Here is a 20370-nt window from a genome sequence, read left to right as displayed (position 1 = left end):
CAATACGGCAGATTGTTCGCGAAGAGTTGCTCCATCGGGAAGAGATGTCCCGTTGCACACCCGGCATCGCTGGTGCGTACTTACCACACGAGATGCGAAACACGGCCGTTTCGACCGCATGGCAACCCATTGTTCACACAGCGACCGTCGAGTATAGGTCGACCCCACAAAGGAGAGGGACCATAAGCTATCAAGACCATGACTACGACCAACGCCCTCACCGCACGCACGCCTCCCGGCGGCCGATGCCTAGCCATGATGAATGGGACCCACCTGCTGGCTATGCAGTCGACAGCAACATGCGTGACTACGTGCAAGAACATCAAAATTTGCGGCCTCTGCCGGTGTGTTTCCAATGCGGTGTCGCGGGCCACATAGCGAGATTTTGCTATGCATAACGTGGAATCAACGATCGTATTCTCCACAAATGTCACCGATTTTCTTCTACTCGACGTGATTTTATTACACGGAGCCCGACGACAACTTCTCTCACACCATGGCCAGACATTTTGCAACAACGTGGAATCGTCGATCGGGGTCTTCAACAAGAACCACACCTCCTACGAGGACAACTCAACAGCCGTACACCACCTCTTGGTCAGCTGGCGTCCCTCCTGGCAACGATTACTGGCAGAGAAGCTTCCGGAGCCGCTCGCCGACATCTGACAGGAGTTTGACGCCACCGCCAACTTCTCGTGCACCGCGTTTACGTCAATCTCCATCGCCAGTGCGCCGCTCCGCCTCGCCTTCACAACCGGAAAACTAGCTAGCGCGGCCGATGGGGGTGAGGTCGCTCGACACGTGCTATCGACAGAAATGCCCCCTGCAGTTGCTATGATTAAGAACAAAGTGCATGTACTTGTTGATGGTGTTCCTACAATGGCTTTAGTGGATACCGGGGCAACTCTATCCGTAATGAGTCTCGGTTCTAAAGGTCGGTTGGGGCGCAAAGTTGTATTTCCGTGGGACCAAGCTGCAGCGTTTTGTGGAGTGAGCGGCGAGTCGTTGTAGTTTGTAGTTATTCCCCGATCGACGCACGAAGTGAGTTTGGGCATCGACTTTTTGCGGAAGTGTGGTGCGACCGTTGATTGCCGCACGGGGGAAGTTTGCGTCAATGGCCAAGTTTTGTCCGGGCTCTTAGAGGAGACTTGCAGTCAAGGTGAACTTTGTGTGACTGCAGATACTGTTGTGCCTGCGTCCACCTCTGTGTGCGTGCCGGTTGTATGTCGCGGTGAAGTGCCACATAGTTTCGATGCCTCCGTAGAGCCAATGCATCTAAATTGTGTGAAGAACGTTGTTGTCCCTCATTGTGTGGTATCAATCGGCAACGGGCGTACTGGCTTGTGGACGGCCAACTGCTCGGCAGAACCCGTCCTGCTTCCAGACGGCTTGAAACTCGCCTAATTTACAGAATACACGTCTTCGTCCGTAGCCGTACTAACAGATCCGCCGTGTGAACCTGCTGACCTTCGCCACGTCTCAGACAAAAAGCTTCTGTCTATGATAAACAAGTCGCTCAGCACAAGGGAGCGCCATACCTTGTTGGATACGCTTTCTAAGCATCTGTCAGTGTTTGACTTTGTGCAGCCGGATAAAGCGTTCTCGATTCCCGAGTCACGAACGCGCCATACTATCGATACGGGATCTGCGCGCCCGATCAGGCAAAAGCGTTATCGCGTGTCGCCTAACGAGCGCAAGATATTCGGGGAATAAGTGAGTGACATGATGAAAAATGGGATAATACAAGAGTCCTCGAGTCCTTGGGCAGCTACGGTCATACTCATCGGAAAGAAAGACGGTAACTGGAGCTTTTGCGTCGATTATCGAAGATTAAACGCCGTGACTAAGAAGGATGTCTACCCGCTGCCCCGGATTGATGATGCAATTGATTGCCTTCATTCGGCCTCTTATTTTTCTTCAGTGGACCTGCGCTCACGATATTGGAAAATCCCGATACACCCGGCTGACAAGGAGAAAACAGCCTTCATAACCCCGGATGGATTATTCGAATTCAATGTGATGCCATTTGGTTTGTGCAACGCTCCAGCAACCTTTGAAAGGTTCATGGACACCATTCTGCGTGGGTTAAAATGGAACATCTGTATGTGCTATCTTGACGACGTTGTTATATTCGGGCGCACATTCAATGAGCACTATACGCGCCTGGATATTGTCCTTGACTGCATCAAAAACGCCGGCCTGGTTCTGAACTCCAAGAAATGTAAATTTGGTGACCGTCAAACCCTTGTGCTGGGTAATCTTGTTGACAAAGACGGTATCCGGCCTGACCCCCTCAAGACGGCAGCTGTTGAGGCTTTCAGTGCACCGCAATCAGTGAAGCAACTTCGTAGTTTTCTGGGTCTTTCCTCTTACTTTCGCCGATTTATTCCTGGTTTTGCTGACGTCGCTTATCCTCTGACAAATCTGCTACATAAAGACGCACGGTTTGAGTGGACACCCGAGTGCGAGTCTGCATTTCGTCAGTTGAAGTTCCTGCTGACCTCCCGACCTATCCTTCGCCACTTCAATCCTACTGCGCCGACAGAAATCCACACAGATGCTAGTGGCGTTGGTCTGGGTGCCGTTTTAGTCCAACGTTATGACGACCGTCAGCACGTGATTGCTTATGCAAGTCGCTCATTAAGCAAACCTCGACGAAATTACACGGTGACAGAGCAAGAATGCCTCACTGTAATCTTTGCAGTTCAGCGATTTCGCTCGTACTTGTACGGACGCCCATTCCTAGTCGTCAAAGACCACCATTCCCTGTGCTGTCTCGTGAATCTTCGCGACCCTTGTGGTCGTCTTGCGCGCTGGGCTTTGAGGTTGCAGGAATATAACTTCACTGTTGCCTACAAGAGTGGTCGAAAACATGCTGACGCAGACTGCCTTTCCCGTATGCCACTTACCACGACGGACTGCGACGCAGACGATTTTGATCATCTCGTCGCTTCTGTGACATCTGCTTTTCCAGATACCGATATGTTCAAAGCAGAACAACGGACAGACGCCAAATTGGAGCCACTCTTCACTTCTGCCCATTCAAGTGCAACAAGCAGCTACTGTCTACGTGACGGGCTTCTTTACAAAAGGAACTACTCAAGCACGGGTGCACGCTTCCTTATAGTGGTGCCGGAGCGTCTCCGGCCAGCAATCCTTCAGGCTATGCACGATGACCCTACCTCCGGTCACTTAGGCACTGTGCGCACCCTTTATCGCATTCAAGAACGCTTTTACTGGCCCCGGATGCGACATTTGGTTGAGTTGTATGTGGCCAGCTGCATGCAGTGCCAACGTCGGAAACGCCCAAACATAGCCCCATCTGGTCTCCTTCAACCTGTGCCGCCTCCCAGCTCACCCTTTCGGCAAGTTGGAATTGATCTGTTAGGCCCTTTTCCAAGGTCATCCAAGGGAAACCGCTGGATAATTGTCTGCGCCGACTATTTCACGCGCTATTGCGAGACGGCGGCTATACCATCAGCCACCGCCACCGAAGTATCGCTCTTCTTACTTCACGCTATTGTTCTGCGACATGGACCGCCTGGTGTTATTATAAGCGACCGGAGACGTCAATTCACGGCGGATATCGTGGAAAAGCTTGTGCGTTTATGTAACTCGCACCTCAGGCACTCGACGCCGTATCATCCGCAAACGAACGGCCTCACTGAGCGCACTAATCGGACAATCACAAATATACTTTCCATGTATGTTGCGTCCGATTACAAGAATTGGGATGGAGTTCTACCATTTATTACTTACGCCTAGAACACCGCCAAGCACGAGACAACCGGCTACAGCCCCTTCTTCCTTCAATATGCTGAGCCGCCCCGGTATACGCTCGACACTGTCCTCCCTTTTTACCACCATGACAATCCTACGGTCGGCGATACGCTATGCCTCGCTGAAGAGGCTCGGAGACTTGCGCATCTGCGGACTTTGGCGTCACAAGAAAACTCCAAAGCCCGCTACGAAGCACGACATCGGCCTGTTGCATATCACCTTAGTGATCTCGTTTGGCTTTGGACTCCTACAAGGAAGCGCGGTTTGTGCCAACAGCTGCGAGCAAACTACGATGGACCGTATATTGTCATCGACAAAGTCAGCGAAGTGAACTATACTCTCGCGCGTCTCACAAACAATGGTAGACGTTCTGCTAGGACACAAGTCGCGCATGTAGCACGGTTGAAATCACGCACGCCACGACAAGCTAGTTGACTCGCCCAGTGGGCTTTGTCTGCGAGGGGAGGTATGTTACGTCCAAGCGCGTAAAAGGGACGCGGGGAGAAGAGAGGAGAAGAGAAAAGCGAAGACTGTGCAGCGGCGATTCCTGTTGTTCGTAGCCTGCCGTTCCAGCTCTCGCAGACCTAAATAAACCCCTTTTCCCCGTGCTTGTAACAATATGTCGACAGGCGTGTGGTATTTGACTGCTTGAACGAGGCGCGTGGGCGCCATCACTCGCGAAAAGAGGAGGAAGAACGAACTGGGCTCGTGCTGTGAATCTAACCGGTGAGCGCTGCAACCGTTGTTGTAAATATAACCTGTAAATAATCGCTCGTCTTACTGACCCGTCCTTCGCGTAATATTGTGGTGGAGGTGGAACGTCCCCCGTCCTCGCCACAGAGCTGCGAAGCGGCCGCACCATCGTCTTCTCAGCCATGGCTTCCCATGGAACCACCCCGTCACCACTTACACCTGCGGAGCCAACCACAACGCGCGTTACGGTCCCTAGTCTCCGGGATCCTGCGACATTCTCCACCCGAAATGACGTTGACATCGATGACTGGCTCAGTAGTGTGAGCGTGTTAGCCAAAGCCACCACTGGGACCCTACCATCATAGTTGCCAATGTGATTTTTTATCTCTATGGGGCACCGCGTGTCTGGTTTCACACCCATGAGGCAGGGCTCTCCAATTCGGACATCGAAGAGCGCCTTCGCGACCTGTTTGGCAACCCGTCAGGTCGCTGACAAGCTGCGCGAAACGAGCTTGCTGCTCGTGTCCAGTCGTCGACCAAGTCGTATGTGTGCTACATATAGGAAGTGCTCGTGCTTTGCGGAAAGTCGACGAGCACATGACCGAGGTTGACAAGGTGGTCCATATCTTAAGATGCATAGCGGACGACGACTTCAATTTGCTCGTCTATAACGACGCGTCTACCGTCGACGCTGTCGTGAAAGAATTCCGCCGCTTCGAGGTAGCTAAAACGCACCGCGTAGTCCCCAATTTTTCAGGCTCCCAAACACCCCTGCCACGTCCTCCTGCTCCGCTCTTACCGCCAGACGACGATTTCAAGAGAACGTCACATGTATCATTCACCGTGAGATTGAAGCGATGAGTCCGGTCCCCTTCATCCACGACCCCCTGGCGGTACCCTTGACGAAGCGGCTCCCACTATTTCCATTACTCAAGCAGTTGTGCAGAAATGAATTGCAAACCTTGGCATCCCTACCGCCTGCGCTGTCTCCCGAATTGATTCGACACCCATTCTCATGTCCACAACCTTTAATGAGCAGTATTTAGCTCCCAGACCACGCAATCCAGCTGAATAGCAAACCCCAGACGACAAACCGATCTGCGTCCACTGCCACTGCGTTGGTCTTGTCCCCTGCCATTGCCGCACCACCTGGATACCACCGTACTGGAGCTGGTTCCCTGCTCCTCGCCCATACACTGACGCTCGCTGTTATTCACCTCACCGTCTGTACACTACTTCGGATGCCCCTGACAGCCGCTCCGCCGTGCGATCGCCGTCGCCTCACCGCCATCGCCTTCCGTCACCCCAACCTCGCCGCTTTTCCTCGCCAACTTAACGGCTGGAAAACTAGGCCATGCAGCTCTTGAAGGCACTGCTGCATCGCGTTCGTCCTGTACAGATCCTCCGTTGACGCTCCTCACCAACACGAACCTAATTGAAGTGGACTTAGATGGTGTTCCGTAGACGGCATTATTGATAGTTGAGCCTAAGTTTCCATAATGAGTGCTAACCTATGTCGTCGCATAATAAAAAGTTCTCACGCCTGCCATCACTCGATCCGTGCGCGTCAACAATGGCGCCACTGTTGTCGTCAAGGGTATCTGTACTGCTCGCATAGGAATTGCTGGTCGCCAATTCAAGTCCTGTTCACCATTCTGACCAGTTGCCCTCATGATCTAATCTTTGGGCTCAACTTCCTGAGGACACATTCTGCTCTCATCGACTGTTCCACCGGTACCCTGTGCCTCGAGCTTCCTTTTCTTTCAGACGTTCGACCCGAACTCCCTCTGTACTACATCGTTTGTTCGCTTACCTCCAAAAGCCCTAACCTTCGTCGAATTGGCCTCAATGGCAACTGTGCCTGATGGCGACTCTGTCGTCGCACGTATTCGTGATGTACTCCTGGAGCGTGACATCTCTGTGCCACACTTCGTCATAACCCTTGCCGTTAACCGGATGTGTCTCCCTGTTAACAAATTTGGCTTGACGAAGCAAGTTTTACCCGTAGGCATAGCGGTGGCCAGCTCCGGTTTTTGACACACGAACACGTCAATGCTTTTGCAGCCGACGCGTCTCCAGAGCCTCTTGGTTATCCGCAGGATGCCTTGAACGTCGATGGCCGATTACGTCCTATAGTTGCTTCCGACCTCGCACCTGACCAAGGAGCCACTCTATATCGCCTTTTGCTTTCATGCCGCGACATATTTGACACTGATAGCCCACCACTTAGTCATACGTCCCTTGTTAAGCATCAAATAAACACTGGTGATGCTGTTCCCATCCACCGCCGACCATACCGCGTGTCCACAGCAGAGCGGCAAGTTATTCAGCAGGAAGTACACAAGATGCTTGCCAGAGGTATTGTTGAGTCCTCGTCGACTCCTTGGGCGTCACTGGTCGGGCTCTTCAAAAAGAAATGTGGCACGTGGCATTTCTGCGTTCATTAGCGCCACCTAAAACCGAATTACTAAAGATGACTTTTACCCTTTTCCACGAATCGACGACGCTATTGATTTTCTTCACGGTGTGAAATACTTTTCATCCATTGACTTTCGGTCTGGCTATTGGCAGATTTCCGTCGATAAGCAAGATGAAGAAAAGACCGCTTTCGTCACTCCAGATGGCCTCTACCAATTCAAGGTTATGTCGTTCGGTTTATGCAATGCCGCCGCCACGCCCGAACGGATGATCGACTCTCTTCTTCAATGTATGAAATGGTCAACTTGTCTTTGTTACCTCGACGCCGTCCTTGTGTTTTCGCCTACATTTGAGACGCACCTTGAGCGCATCGCAGCTATCCTTGACGTCTTCCGCAAGGCTAGGCTTCAATTAGACTCGTCGAAGTGCCACTTCGGGCGCCGACAAATTACAGTGCTAGGTCGTCTGGTTGAGGCTTCCGCAGTACAACCTGGCGTCTGGAGCTTTAGGGGGATTTGCTTTTATTTCCGACGGTACGTGAAAGATTTCGCAGCACTCGCTCGCCCACTCGCTGAACTTCTGTAGAAAGACGTGCCTTTTACGCGCGGTTCCACTCAGCTTGCCGCATTTCCATGCCTTATTACGATTCTCACCAATCCACCAGTCTCGGCCCACTTTGACCAGTCCGGACCTACAGAGGTCAGAACCGATGCCTGTGCTTATGTGATCGCTGCCGTCTCCAACACGGACACTACCGCCTTATGGCCTACGCTAGCCGGCTCCTGACAAGCGTCGAGTGCATCTATTTGATTACCGGGCGCGAATGTCTTGCTCTTGTCTGGGCTGTTTCAAAGTTCCGCCCATATTTATATGGCAAGCCCTTCTCAGTAATCACAGACCATCATGACCTTTCTTGGCTTTCGTCACTCGAGGATCCTACTGGCTGGCTCGGTCGTTGGGCCCTCCGACTACAAGAATATTCCTACACAGTGATTTACAAGTCGGGATGTCAACACCAAGACGCAGATTGCCTCTCTCGCTATCCACTCGAAGACGTGCCCTCTACGCCTTATACTGACACCGACGCCTGTGTTCTACTGCTCCATGTCGCCGACGAGCAGCGTAGTGACCTGTTCTTGCGTATAATCGTTGACCACCTGGAATTGTCACTTGCCGACAGTTGCCTTTCGCTTATTCACGCTTCAAGATGGCGTGCTCTACCGCCACAACGTTCACCTCGACGACCCTGCGGTACTCCTAGTGATCCCTGAATACCTTCGCTCGGCTGTTCTCCACGAACTTCCCGACCTCCCCACTGGCGGTCACCTGGGTGTGTCACGTACCTGCGACCGGATCCGCCGACACTTCTTTTGGCCAGGGCTTGCTCGTTCCATTCGAAGATACATAGCTGCGTGTGAGAAATGCCAGCGACGCAAGACACTATCGACGATCCCTGCTGGGTACCTTCAACCACTCGACATTTCCGCGGAACCATTCTTCCGGGTTGGTTTGAACTTACTTGGCCCTTTTCCGCTTTCTACCTCAGGTAGCAGGTTGATCGCTGTGGCCACAGATTACGCCACGCACTACGCCATCACCGAGCGCTTCCTACAAGCTGCTCCACAAATGTCACCGATTTTCTTCTACTCGACGTGATTTTATTACACGGAGCCCGACGACAACTTCTCTCACACCATGGCCGGACATTTCTATCAAAAGTTATCGTGAACATCCTGCAGTCCGAGGCCATGAGGCACAAGCTATCCACAGCATATCATGCGCAATGAAATGGCCTCACGGAGCGTATCAATCCCACTGTCGCAGATATGCTCGCGAAAGATCTCTCTTCAGACTACAATGACTGGGACCTCGCTCTACGATTTGTCACATTTGCTTATAATTTCTCACGGCACGACACAGCCGGTTATCCCCATTATTCTTTCTGCTCGGTCTAGAATCAGTACTATAGGGAAATTGCCCGTGAACGCCTTCCGAAATCCCAAGAGAGTCAAAGGCGTTTGTACGACCGGCGGCGCCTAGACGTACACTTCCCGCCTGGTTCTTTGGTGCTTTTATTGTCTCCTTTGCCTCAGGTCGGCCTGTCAGAATAACTGCTGTGTCAGTAAACATGCCCATACCGAGTGCTTCGTGCCGTGATTCACGTCCCATCTGCACCCCAGTCGAGTGACAACGTGCACGTTACATGACTGAAGCAGTCTCACCTTTCCAGTGATGACATTTAGACGCTCCTGGCGTCGCCTATGCGGCCGTGGGATTATGCTACACGCTTATGGTATTTGATTGTTGGAACGATGCGCGTGGGCGCGATCACTCGAAATAAGAAAAGGAAGAACTGGGCTCGCGCTGTGAATCTAACCGGTCAGCGCGGCAGCCACTGTTGTAAATAGAACTAAACTGTTTTCAAAAATAAGATACATGAGCTCACCGACAAGCTTATTCCCTGAAGTGTAATATCCTTCAATGCTCAGAAACCCTGGTCAAACTCCAAGTTAAGAAGGCTTGCCAACCAAAAAAAGAACGACCGTATGGAATAGCAAATAAAAGTTGACTGACACCGAAGGAGAACACTTAGAAGGTGGCGAACAGTACTTACACAGAAGGTATAAAGCTGGCAAAAATGCATTTCAAGTACACACGCTGCCTGATTTACTTGCGAATGAGCCTAAAAATGTTTCGGCGTGTTATTAACACTTCCAAAGATAATTCGGTCACATCGACCGATTTCAGTGGCTCACCGGTACCCGAAGATGTATGTCCTCATATCCTTAATTCCGTGTTCTGTAACAACTTTGTCGTGTGTAATGACCCTGTGCTTCACACTCTTGAGTGCTGCAATTACCCACCTATAGACTTTATAATCATTGAACCTCTTCGTATCGAACGTGTAATTAAAGATCTGAAGGTGTCCTGGTGCTGATTTTGTCAAAGCGAAAGTTCTGAAGAATATTGTTCTGTTAGCTACCTGCAAATTGGAAGGTCCGGAAAGTGGTCGCTTTGCACAAGTCCGGTAGCATACATTCGCCCCTTAACTACTGCCCAATGTCCCTCACCAGCATTTCATGCAAGGTTCTAGAACATGTTTTGTACTCACATTTAGCAAATCCACTTAGACACTATATCAATTTTTCACAAGAGCACAACATGGTTCCCTAAAAAATTTCTTTTTTGGAACTCAACTTCTTTCTTTTACTCAGCCTTCACCTTATTCTCGACAAAGGTTAACTCGCAGACTGTCTTTTCTTTAATTTCGCCAAGGCCTTCGACAACGTGCGCCATAAATTGCTTCTATTTAAACTTAGTAAACATAATCTTGATCCTAACCTGTTTGCATGGCTTGAGCATTTTCTCCTTAATCCGTCACAGTATGTTGTGTCAAACAATATGTCCCAATTTATTCCTGTAGACTCTGTTTTACTCAAAGAATCAGTTATTGGCCCTCTTCTCAATTTATATTAACGATATACCAAATGACGCTCTTCTCTAATATTTACCTCGTCGCAGATGACTGTATTATCCTCCGTGAAATCTCGGACAAATCTGATAAGAAATTCTTACAAGACGATATAACGCTATCTCTAACTGGTGTGACGTTGGGTAATGCAACTTGACGTACATATTTGTAAACGTATGCGTGTAACTCTCAGAAATATTCCTCCGCCGATCTATTAGCTTAACGATACTCCCCTAGAGGACCTAAACTCCTATAAATACCTAGGCATCCACATAACCTCGTCACTTTCCAGGTCGTCGCACATCGATAAGACAAATAACAATACTAGGCGCATGCTAGGTTATCTTCGCCGGAATTGTTCTTCTGCTGCTACACCATTAAAATTATTCCTGTACAAAACGCTTATTAGGAGTAAAATGGAGTATTTCTCATTCATCTAGGACCCGCTCCTCAAAACCCTTATTCAATCATATAAACTAATCCAAAATAATGCCGCACTTTTCATTCACAGCAATTGCAATCTCACATCAAGCGTAACTGCCATGAAAAACTCTTTGCAAATTGAACCTCTTTCAACATAAAGAAAGCACTTACACCATGTTGAAAGAGGTGCAATTAACAAAGTTTTTCATGGCAGTCACGCTTGATGTGCGGTTATAATTGCTGTGAATTAAAAGTGCGGCATTATTTTGGATTAGTTGATATGATTGAGTATTGATGAGAATATCAAAAAATATAATTACGAATATAAAGCGAAAAATAAGAAAAAAACTACCAAGATAAACATACTTTACACGGCTGATTAACGGTTTCGAGGAGCGGGTCCTAGATGAATGAGCAATACTTCATTTTACTCCTAATAAGCATTTTGTATAAGAATAATTTAAATGATGTAGGAGCAGAAGGAAAATTTCGGCGAATATAACCTAGCATGTGCCTAGTATTGTTATTTGACTTATCGATGTGCAACGACCTGGAAAGTGACGAGGTTATGTGGATGCCTAGGTTTTTATAGGCATCCACGTATTTCGTAAACTGTGTTTCCACCTACATTTCCTCTAGCATTGATCATAGCCATAAGGCTGGAATCATTCAATGCCGCACCAGAACCTGCAACGAATCAATTATTCCTAGGACCTCTCAGAAATAGAACCACCGTCCCGGCGCAGTTGTCGCAATCAAGGACAACTCAGTTTCGTTCAGCCTTATGAGACATCATCACTCCCGGATACAATTGATTAATCAATTTTGCTGTAATAACTAACAATTTCTGCTGCTTTGTTATTTACATATGTATGTTTTTACTCACTCCCTTCGGCGATATTTCAGTATTGAGGGTACAAACAATAAAAAATAAGAAAAAGAACGCTAGTTTCGTCCCTCATAGTTCGTTGCTTTCCTCACCATCACTATTGCGTGATAATAATCTCACAATTCCGTAAAAAGTACGTCTTTCGTTTAACCCTGCCGGGGCTGTAATGAAAACGAACATTTCGTAATTATTTGTTAATCGATAACTTGTATAATCCACGGCACACGTTCATCTTCATACCTATACATTCTTTGTCAAAATTGGTTCTGCAAGGAGAGTTGGCTTGACATAAGGACTCTACACAGAGAGAACAAGAGGATCTATCAGTATTAACTCAACACCCTGATTTACCGAACACCAGAATCATTGCCCCTCTCCACATCTATAACATCCCCAACTCCCCTTGTTACGTTACCTGGTGTAGCTTTGTGCTTCATTTGTCTCTACCTGTACAAAAAGAGAACTATTATAAGGAGGGCGAGCGCTTTTGTGAACAGACATAACTATCCCTTTGCAGAATACATATCACGAAGGCTTTGAAGCGTGAGGACATGCTATATTATTTTCGTTGTACAATGTACTCTTAGATAACAGGATACTCACCAATCGATGATGTGTGAGCTCATGCGCCGAGCTGTTGGCTTCGATGTAGGCTCTCGACAGGTTTTCAAGGCGGTCAGGAAAAAAGTAACTTTGCCCTTTCGTTTCCGTAGCCAGCTTCTCAAGTTTCTCTTCCGATTTGTCACCCATCGTCATTGTCACAACTTCGACTTTTGCCGCTAATAGTTCAGGCCAGATATCATGAATGTAGGGCTTCTCATTCTCCACACCGTCGGTCAAAAGGACAATACTTGCTCCTTCAGGACTCTCACTGGAAGTATTCAGCACCTGTGCGTAATAAATACAGCTTAAATATTCTCTGAATGTAATAATAACACACGTTTCACCACTATTTAAAAATTGGTATCGACATTGTGCGTGTGGGGAAACACTATGTTGGTCTTTGCGTAAGCTAAATTGCCACCAGACAAAAAAAGTATTTCAAAATTTGTTCAACATCATTTCCAGCATTTTCCATGCAGTGTTGTGTGCGTTGCATAAATTTTGTCGCATGTTGTGTTTTTTTCTCTTTCTTCTCATAATAAATGTTCGCCTATGCTTGAAGGCACGCTATGGTTTGTGGGTATATATCTCCTTGTTTGACTGTGCGGTTATCGCGGGAATGAAGGTAATGCATCTGAGTACATCTAAGGGTCATTGATTACGTTAAGCTTCGGTCATGGCGTAGTCCAAGTGTTACCTGAGCGTAGACAGGAAAGAGTATCTTTGTACAAAACGCATAGATGGTTTTGTCTACCTATCCTGACTAATGGCTGCAAAGAACATTTGATGCATCAAAGCCGAATTCAATACTTTGGTTCTAACTAAATCGGTGCGCTGCTGTTTTAGACTTTTTGTGTTACAACGAAAAGTAACATTTCTGCCATGCCTGCCACACCTTGTCGGGAGGAAATGCTAGCGAGGCTTCTGTGAAGCTTTTTGATGCCTAGCATTATATGGCGAGTTGGTCAAAAACTTGTCAATCAAGGAAACCCTTGTCGCAAAACAGAGAAAGAATATGCCGTTAAACCATTACGTGCGCGCCTTATAGCTGTCATGTGGACTACAGACACACACGACCTATTGTCTGCGATATCACTTGGCGCGCCTTTGAAACAGATTCTATAATCCCGTCCGATTTCGCCCTTTCACATGCGTCATACGTAGAAACAAGATAGTAGGCGTTAAAGCTATGCAAAAAAATGCCTAACCCGGTACTGGAAGGGCGATAGCAAGCAGATGGAACGCTACGGCAAATAGCCTGCTAGTGAGCATGAAATGCGACTAAGCGGGACCCAAGACGAGAGGATGCTTTAAACCGGAGCAAATCTATGTTCGGCAATCTAATTATGCCTATCTCCCTGCTCGTATTTCTTACGTGTATATGAAAATACCCGACGTGGTGGCATAATGGCTGCGGTGTTGCAGTGACCAGCACGAGGGTGCAGCATATTATGCAAGCCACAGCGGCCGCATTTGGATGGGGGCGAAGTGCAAGGACGCGTGTGCATCGGGTACCTGTTAAGAATCCCAGGTTGTCAAAATTGATTCGGAGTCTCATCACTTCGGTGCGCCTCATCATCATATTGTCGTGTGAACTTGTTCGCCTTTCTCCAACGACCGCATATCGCCGGCTTATCAATGCTAAACACAGTTGGTAGGCCCAGGAGGCGCCTTATGCGTCGTAAGTTTCTTGAATGTTTTCGGTAGCTCTATACATTGTCTGTCGTAAGCGAACCTTGTGTAATCTGATTTCTTGCGCGACGCGAATAGCCAAATATTTAGCAAATATTTCCAAAGCACACGGGTATCAACGGTTATGCTTGAACGTTCGACAGGTAATGTATAAAAGCTGACGTGCTTCACCCGCTGATGAGACTTCGACAATCGCTGACTGTGCTGGTCGCTGTCGTTGTACTTTCCTTTTCGCTGGTTTTGTGGGTACAGGCTCGCCAAATAAACTGTACGTTTTGTGATCTGCAGTTTTGCTTCTGTGTTCTTAGCCTTCACTACAATGTGGCATATGTTGGAGTCGCTTTTGCTTTCATGTGCCCGACTCCTCCACAAAGACGGGATGCAAGCCAGAATCCATTAGACATCACCGACGTTGCCTCCGACCAACGAGCTAGCCCCATACTACAAAACCTGGCCACCGCAGTGCGGGTTTCTGTCGGTTACGACCAGGACGGCCAAGACTAAGTTAGGAGGCTTGACGACGGATCGAGGACATTCTTCGTAATTCAACAGCAAAGCGAGACACTGATTTTCGGTGCATCATCGAATGAACACTGAATTCGGGGTGGAGGCTTAGGAGGGGATCACGACGTTCAACAACTGGAGCAGCGAGGACAAGCTGTGCCATCTCCAGTTTGCTCTGGATAACGCTGCTCGGACTCGGTTCGTACGTAGCTGCGCAGGGCTGGTTTCGTGAGAAATTCTTGATGATCTTCGTGAGTGTCTTATGCAAGGAAATGGCTGATGTTCTCTTGGAAAGCGAGTAAAGCTACTGAAGAAGACGATCGCTATCTTCACGGAATAGATTACCGGCCTCTTCCGTCGCGCGGACCCCGGCATGCCTGAGGACAAAAAAAATCGGTTCGTCATGCCAAGGCCAAAGCAAGAACACTTCGTCTTACCCGCTTTCGACTTATGTGAAACCCTCCCAAGACCACATGAGAATTTACGATAGAGGCAACCATAATTGATAAGAATCTCCAAATTCATTCTATACAGTAAAATTGCTGCCTGATACCATATAGCAAAGCCGTTCAAGCGTTCAGCTTCAATGAGCGGCGCGAGACAAAAAGAGCAGTTGTGTGAGAAGAACTACGACAGATGTTCCCCACGTCGCAGGCCCTATTAAATTTGATTGCTGACATAGTCGGAGAGGAAATCCTGCAGTCCAACAGTCACAAGAGAGTCGCAGTCTCAGCTGGAAACAATGACCTATGCCGCCTTTGCCTGCGGTGTTCATCCGCTACGCTCACGTCAAAGCTTCATGACGGCGCAGTTCCATCACCAGACGCCACCGCCCCGCTCGCGCATCCGCACGCGTAACGCCGCGAGGAAGATGGACATTTGGCGCATGCCCGACTATGGAACGCTGCGCTACTACTGCGGAGAAGTGCCCATACCGGCGACCGGTGCCCATACCAAGAGATGGAACCATGAGGATTTGACGTCGACGTACCACGTCCACAAGAAGGAGCTTGGCCTCGTGATATCGCCGAATACCTGACGACAATGCTGTGGAGACCGCGACGATTTAACCGTCGCCTTCACCAGGACGCTACCCGTCACCTGAGCGCCGACAAAATACTGGCCCAGTCTGAAGCCGGTCAGTTCGCACATAACCGGAAAAGTTAAAGCAGCAACCGAAAGGGGTGTGGCTGCTCTCCATCAATATGCTGAAAATCCTCCTCCGCCTTAGACGGCGCTATAATTTCCTACTCGACGGCGTACCAATGAAACGCCGCCGTCATCAGCAAGCCTCGCATCGAAGACTACTGCACAAACAGAAGACCTCATGACGAGACGTAACAGCAAAGGGACAAGGCCACGCAGCCGTTATCCGACGCCGCGACCTAACCGTAACGCAAGACCGCGAACTACCACCCTCGACGTGCTTCTCGATGGCCACGCAGTTGCCGCGTTAGTGGACACAGGAGCTGACTACTCCGTCATTACTGGACGCATCGCCGCCCAGTTCAAGAAGGTTAAGAATGCGTGGGAAGGCCCTCGATTCCAGTCAGCTGGAATGCACCCGATAGCGCCCACTGGAATCTGCAAGGCGAGGATTACAGTGCATAACCGAACATACGCTGTGTTACGTTTCGCCTCCGACGTGCGGTATAGCCAGCGCGGATGCAACGAACACCGGGACTTCGTTCACAGCGGCGGACATTTTGGCCAGTTCAGCGCTGTCCCAACGCCTCCTGCTAAGTGCGTCCAGGCATGTTTCAATGCCACGTGTCTTCGTGTGTGTGTGTGCATGTTGGCGCCCACGCTTGTCAAGGCATGGCAGCCGGGGAGAGGAGCTCCCCAACTGTGAAGCGAGGAGGTCTGAGCGGCGCCGGCCCGGCGGATACGTCACTTCTTGTCACAACGTGTCCATGCGCCGCCGTCCCGTGCGCCTCTTCCGAGCCGTTCCTTCTTGCCCTCGACTCCGAGAGTATAAAAGCAGCTGCCCCCGGATGCCAAGAGAGAAGCTTCGATTTATTCTGTCGAGTAACGTGGTCTCCCGTTTCTCCACTTCGGTCGACCTGACCGGCCGCTCTTTTAAGATGATAGAATAAACAAGTTGTTCTGTTAGCAGTCGACTCATCCTTTGCCAGGACCTTCGGATGCTTCCAGCTGTGCCCCAGGCCGCGAGGCCAACGCTACCCTTGGGGCTTGCGACCGATTTGCAACAACTGGTTGCCAGCGGTGAGATCGCGACAACGGAGGCCAGCAGCGAAGATATGCGGTCGACTGCATGCTGAGCAGCAAAACGACCATCCGGGACCGGTGCGACGAGCCCTGTGTGATGACTGGTTCCCTGCAGCGGAACGACTGCGCTGAATTCTCTGCTGCGAGGTTTGGTGAGTGCGGGGCTTTCTTCTTCTGAGTTTTGCCAGGCTTTTGTTAGTGTCAGAAACAGAGCTGGTAATTGTGGTTGTCGTTGCTGCCGGGTTAGTTTGCGGCACGACAATAGTAGGCAGTTGAGAAAGCAGCATTCAGAGCAGCCATGGATTAGAAGTCGTTGCGCAAACCGAAATTGCTGGAACTTGCAAGAGTTGGGTCTGGATGTCTCAGACAAACTCAGAAAACCAGAACTGCTAAGGGCTATTCTTGAGTTAGAAGCTGAGGATAACGAGCTGTCGGAATGCCTTGAGAGCATTGAGGAGAGGGAGACTGCAAAATGACAGGAGCGCGAACGTAAAGAGCAAAAAGAGAAAGAGGAGCGCGAACGTAAAGAGCAAAAGAGAAAGAGGAGCGCGAACGTAAAGAGCAAAAAGAGAAGGAGAAATAGGAGCGCGACCGTCAACACGCTTTGGAAATGAAGCGTCTCGAGGTAGAGATGGAACGCGCTCGATATGGAAGTTAGGCACACGGTGCAGGAGAACGAGTATCGTTCTAAAAACTGGCCTGATGCGGCCGTTTAAGCTTGGCGAGGACATTGGTTTGTTCCTAGTTAACTTTGAGCGAACGTGCGAGAAGCAGGGGTTCTCTCGGGAAACGTGGCCACAGCGCTTGCTCACTTTGTTACCCGGCGAGGCGGCCGACGTAGTCGCTCGCTTGAAGAGAGAGGAGGCAGAAGATTTCGACCTAGTGAAATCGAGTCTTGTAAAAAAGTACAGGCTGTCAGCGGAGGCGTTCCGTCGGAAGTTTCGGGAAAATGAGAAAGGCAGAAGTCATATACAGAGTTTGTCTACAGGCTTATATCAAACATGCAGGAGTGGCTCAAAGAAGAGAAAGCGTTTGGTGACCCCGGGAAAGTTCTGCAGCGTTTCGGGCTGAACAGTTTTATAGTCGGTTACCTGAGAACGTACGGTACTTGGTCTTGGATAGGCCAGACGTTAGTACGGTGGCTAAAGCCGCCGAGCTAGCCGAGGAGTTTGTGACGCGTCGGGCTCGCGGAGCTGAGGACGGTCAAAAGGGTGAATTTGGCTCCAAGTTTGAGAGGCTTAAGTTCACGCCCATTAGAGCAAGGCGGGACACACGTAGTGCGGATGCGAGTGAAAGCACTCCGGCCGAACGTAAGGAGACGGCGGCAGCCAAAGCCGAACGCAGAAAGCGGCTCCAGACGAGGCAAGCGCGCGTGTGATATACGTGCAAGAAACCGGGTCACTTTTCGGCGCAGTGTTCAGAAACAAAAACAAAAGTCGTGTTTTTGTCAGTATGCAGGACGGGCGAGAACTTTGAAGCTTCTCGAGGCTTACATGCGAGACCTCCTCGTGAACGGGAAAGAGTTCCGAGTGCTTCGTGATTCCGCAGCTACATTGGATGTAGTTCACCCCTCTTACGTAGAACCGGATATGTTCACGGGCGAGTGCGCATGGATCAAGCAAGCTGTGGAAGCTCATAGCGTGTGTCTGCCCGTAGCAAAAGTGCTTATTGAAGGTCGTTTCGGAGCGCTTGAGACGGAGGCCGCAGTGTCATATATGCTGCCCCCCCCCCCCCCCCCCCCCCCCCAGTACCCGTACGTATTTTCTAACAGGTCCGATCACCTCCTGCGCGAGAAGGGGCTTTTGTTTGGTGAGGCTAGCGTGCAGGCCTTAGCCAGATCGAGAGTTCGGGAGCTCGCTGCAAAGGTGGTAGTTGCGGGGCTGACGTTGTCGAACAATGAGAAAGGGTGGGAGGCGCAGCAAGCTGATATTCAGAGCACGTCCGAACTGAATAAAATTGAACCTGTAGCATTGAATGCACCACATTCTGGAGAGGAAATGCCCGACACGAGAAAGTTAGAAGAGCTATCTGCAGATTTGCTCATCGCGCCTACGTCAGATGGACTTAATACGTTGCTAAAAGTCAGCCGACCGGCTTTGATAGCCGAGCAAAAAAAGTATGGCAGCCTAGAAAACATGCGCTGCAATGTCAAGGAAGGTATCGCCAAGAAAAATGCTCGTTTTGTGGAAAGAAGTGCGGTCCTGTACCGGAAGTATCTAGACCGCAGGGGAATGGAGTTCGATCAGCTGACCGTGCGTCAGTGCTACCGTCAGGATCTGTTGCGCTTGTCGTATGGGGGTTTGTGGTCCGGACACCTAGGAGTTAAGAAGACTGAGGACCGTCTCTTGCAAGAGTACTATTGGCCAGGGTGTTTTCGTGACGCAGAACACTTTGTGAGGACATGTGACACCTGTCAGCGGGTGGGCAAACCAGGGGACAAATCGAGGGCGCCGTTGAAGTGGTACCTATCATAACTGAGCCTTTTAAACGGCTCGTTATTGATACAGTGGGACCTCTGGCGGTAACAACCACGGGGTACAGACACATTTTGACTGATCTGCCCAGCGAAAAAGTTCCCTCAAGCAGTGCCGCTTAAAGAACTCAGCTCAGTTGAGATAGTCAATGCACTACTGTCCATATTTGCGCGAGTTGGTTTTCCTGCGGAAATCCAGTCAGATCAAGGTGCAGAGTTTACTAGCGCTTTGACGACAGCCTTTCTCGAAAGGTGTGGGGTAAGGCTTTTACACAGCCGTTTTACAATTCCGTTGAGAAGCTCCACTCCGTAATGAAGCGCATGTTGAGACCATTGTGTTTTGAACAACAAACTGGCTGCGAGCTGTGTCTGCCTGGGGTGATGTTTGTATTAAGGACCGCGACGCATGCGGCTACGGGGTTTTCGCCAGCTGAGCGTGTGTACGGTCGCTCGCTACGGTCTCCGCTTCGCATGCTTCGAGACTCGTGGGAAGGCAGGGGCGATGACGCAGTCGTGGTGGAGTACGTGCTTAGGCTCCTCGAACGCTTAAGAAGGGCACGGGAGTTGTCAGGTGAAGCAATGGCAAAGGCCCAGCAGAGGGCCAATGTTTATTATGATCGGACAGCCAGGGCCCGTCGTTTTGAGGTGGGCGATGAGGTAATGATATTGCGCACATCGCTAAAAAACAAACTCGACGTCCAGTGGGAGGGCCCAGCACGGGCTGTTCAAAAACTGTCGGACGTTAACTACGTGGTGAGTCTGCCAGGAAAACAGAAAGCATAGCAAGTTTACCACTGTAATCTGCTCAAACCCTATAGACAACGGGAAGCAGTGGTGTGTATGATGGTAAACGTTCCCGAAGAGCTTCGGGTCGAGATTCCGGGACTAGGCTCAGTGACGAACAGGGAAGACACCGATCAAGTCATTAGTGACTTAATCAGTAAAGCACCGCTGTCGCCTGAGCAGAAAACCGAACTGCACCAGCTCTTACTAGAGTTTCAAGGTCAGTTCTCTGAGAGGCCTGGTAGGACTTCTGTCCTTACTCATCAAATAGAACTTACCTCCCCAAACCAGTATGATCCAAGGCCCACCGGGTGCCACCCCGCCAGCGCGATATTATGGAGGCTGAGGTAAAGAAAATGCTACAGCTCGGTGTTATTGAGGCGGGTGAGAGTGATTATACCTCCCCTTTGA

Source organism: Dermacentor andersoni, chromosome 9 (assembly GCF_023375885.2).
Source record: "Dermacentor andersoni chromosome 9, qqDerAnde1_hic_scaffold, whole genome shotgun sequence".
Lineage (NCBI taxonomy): Eukaryota > Metazoa > Arthropoda > Arachnida > Ixodida > Ixodidae > Dermacentor > Dermacentor andersoni.
This window is presented reverse-complemented; position numbering follows the sequence as displayed.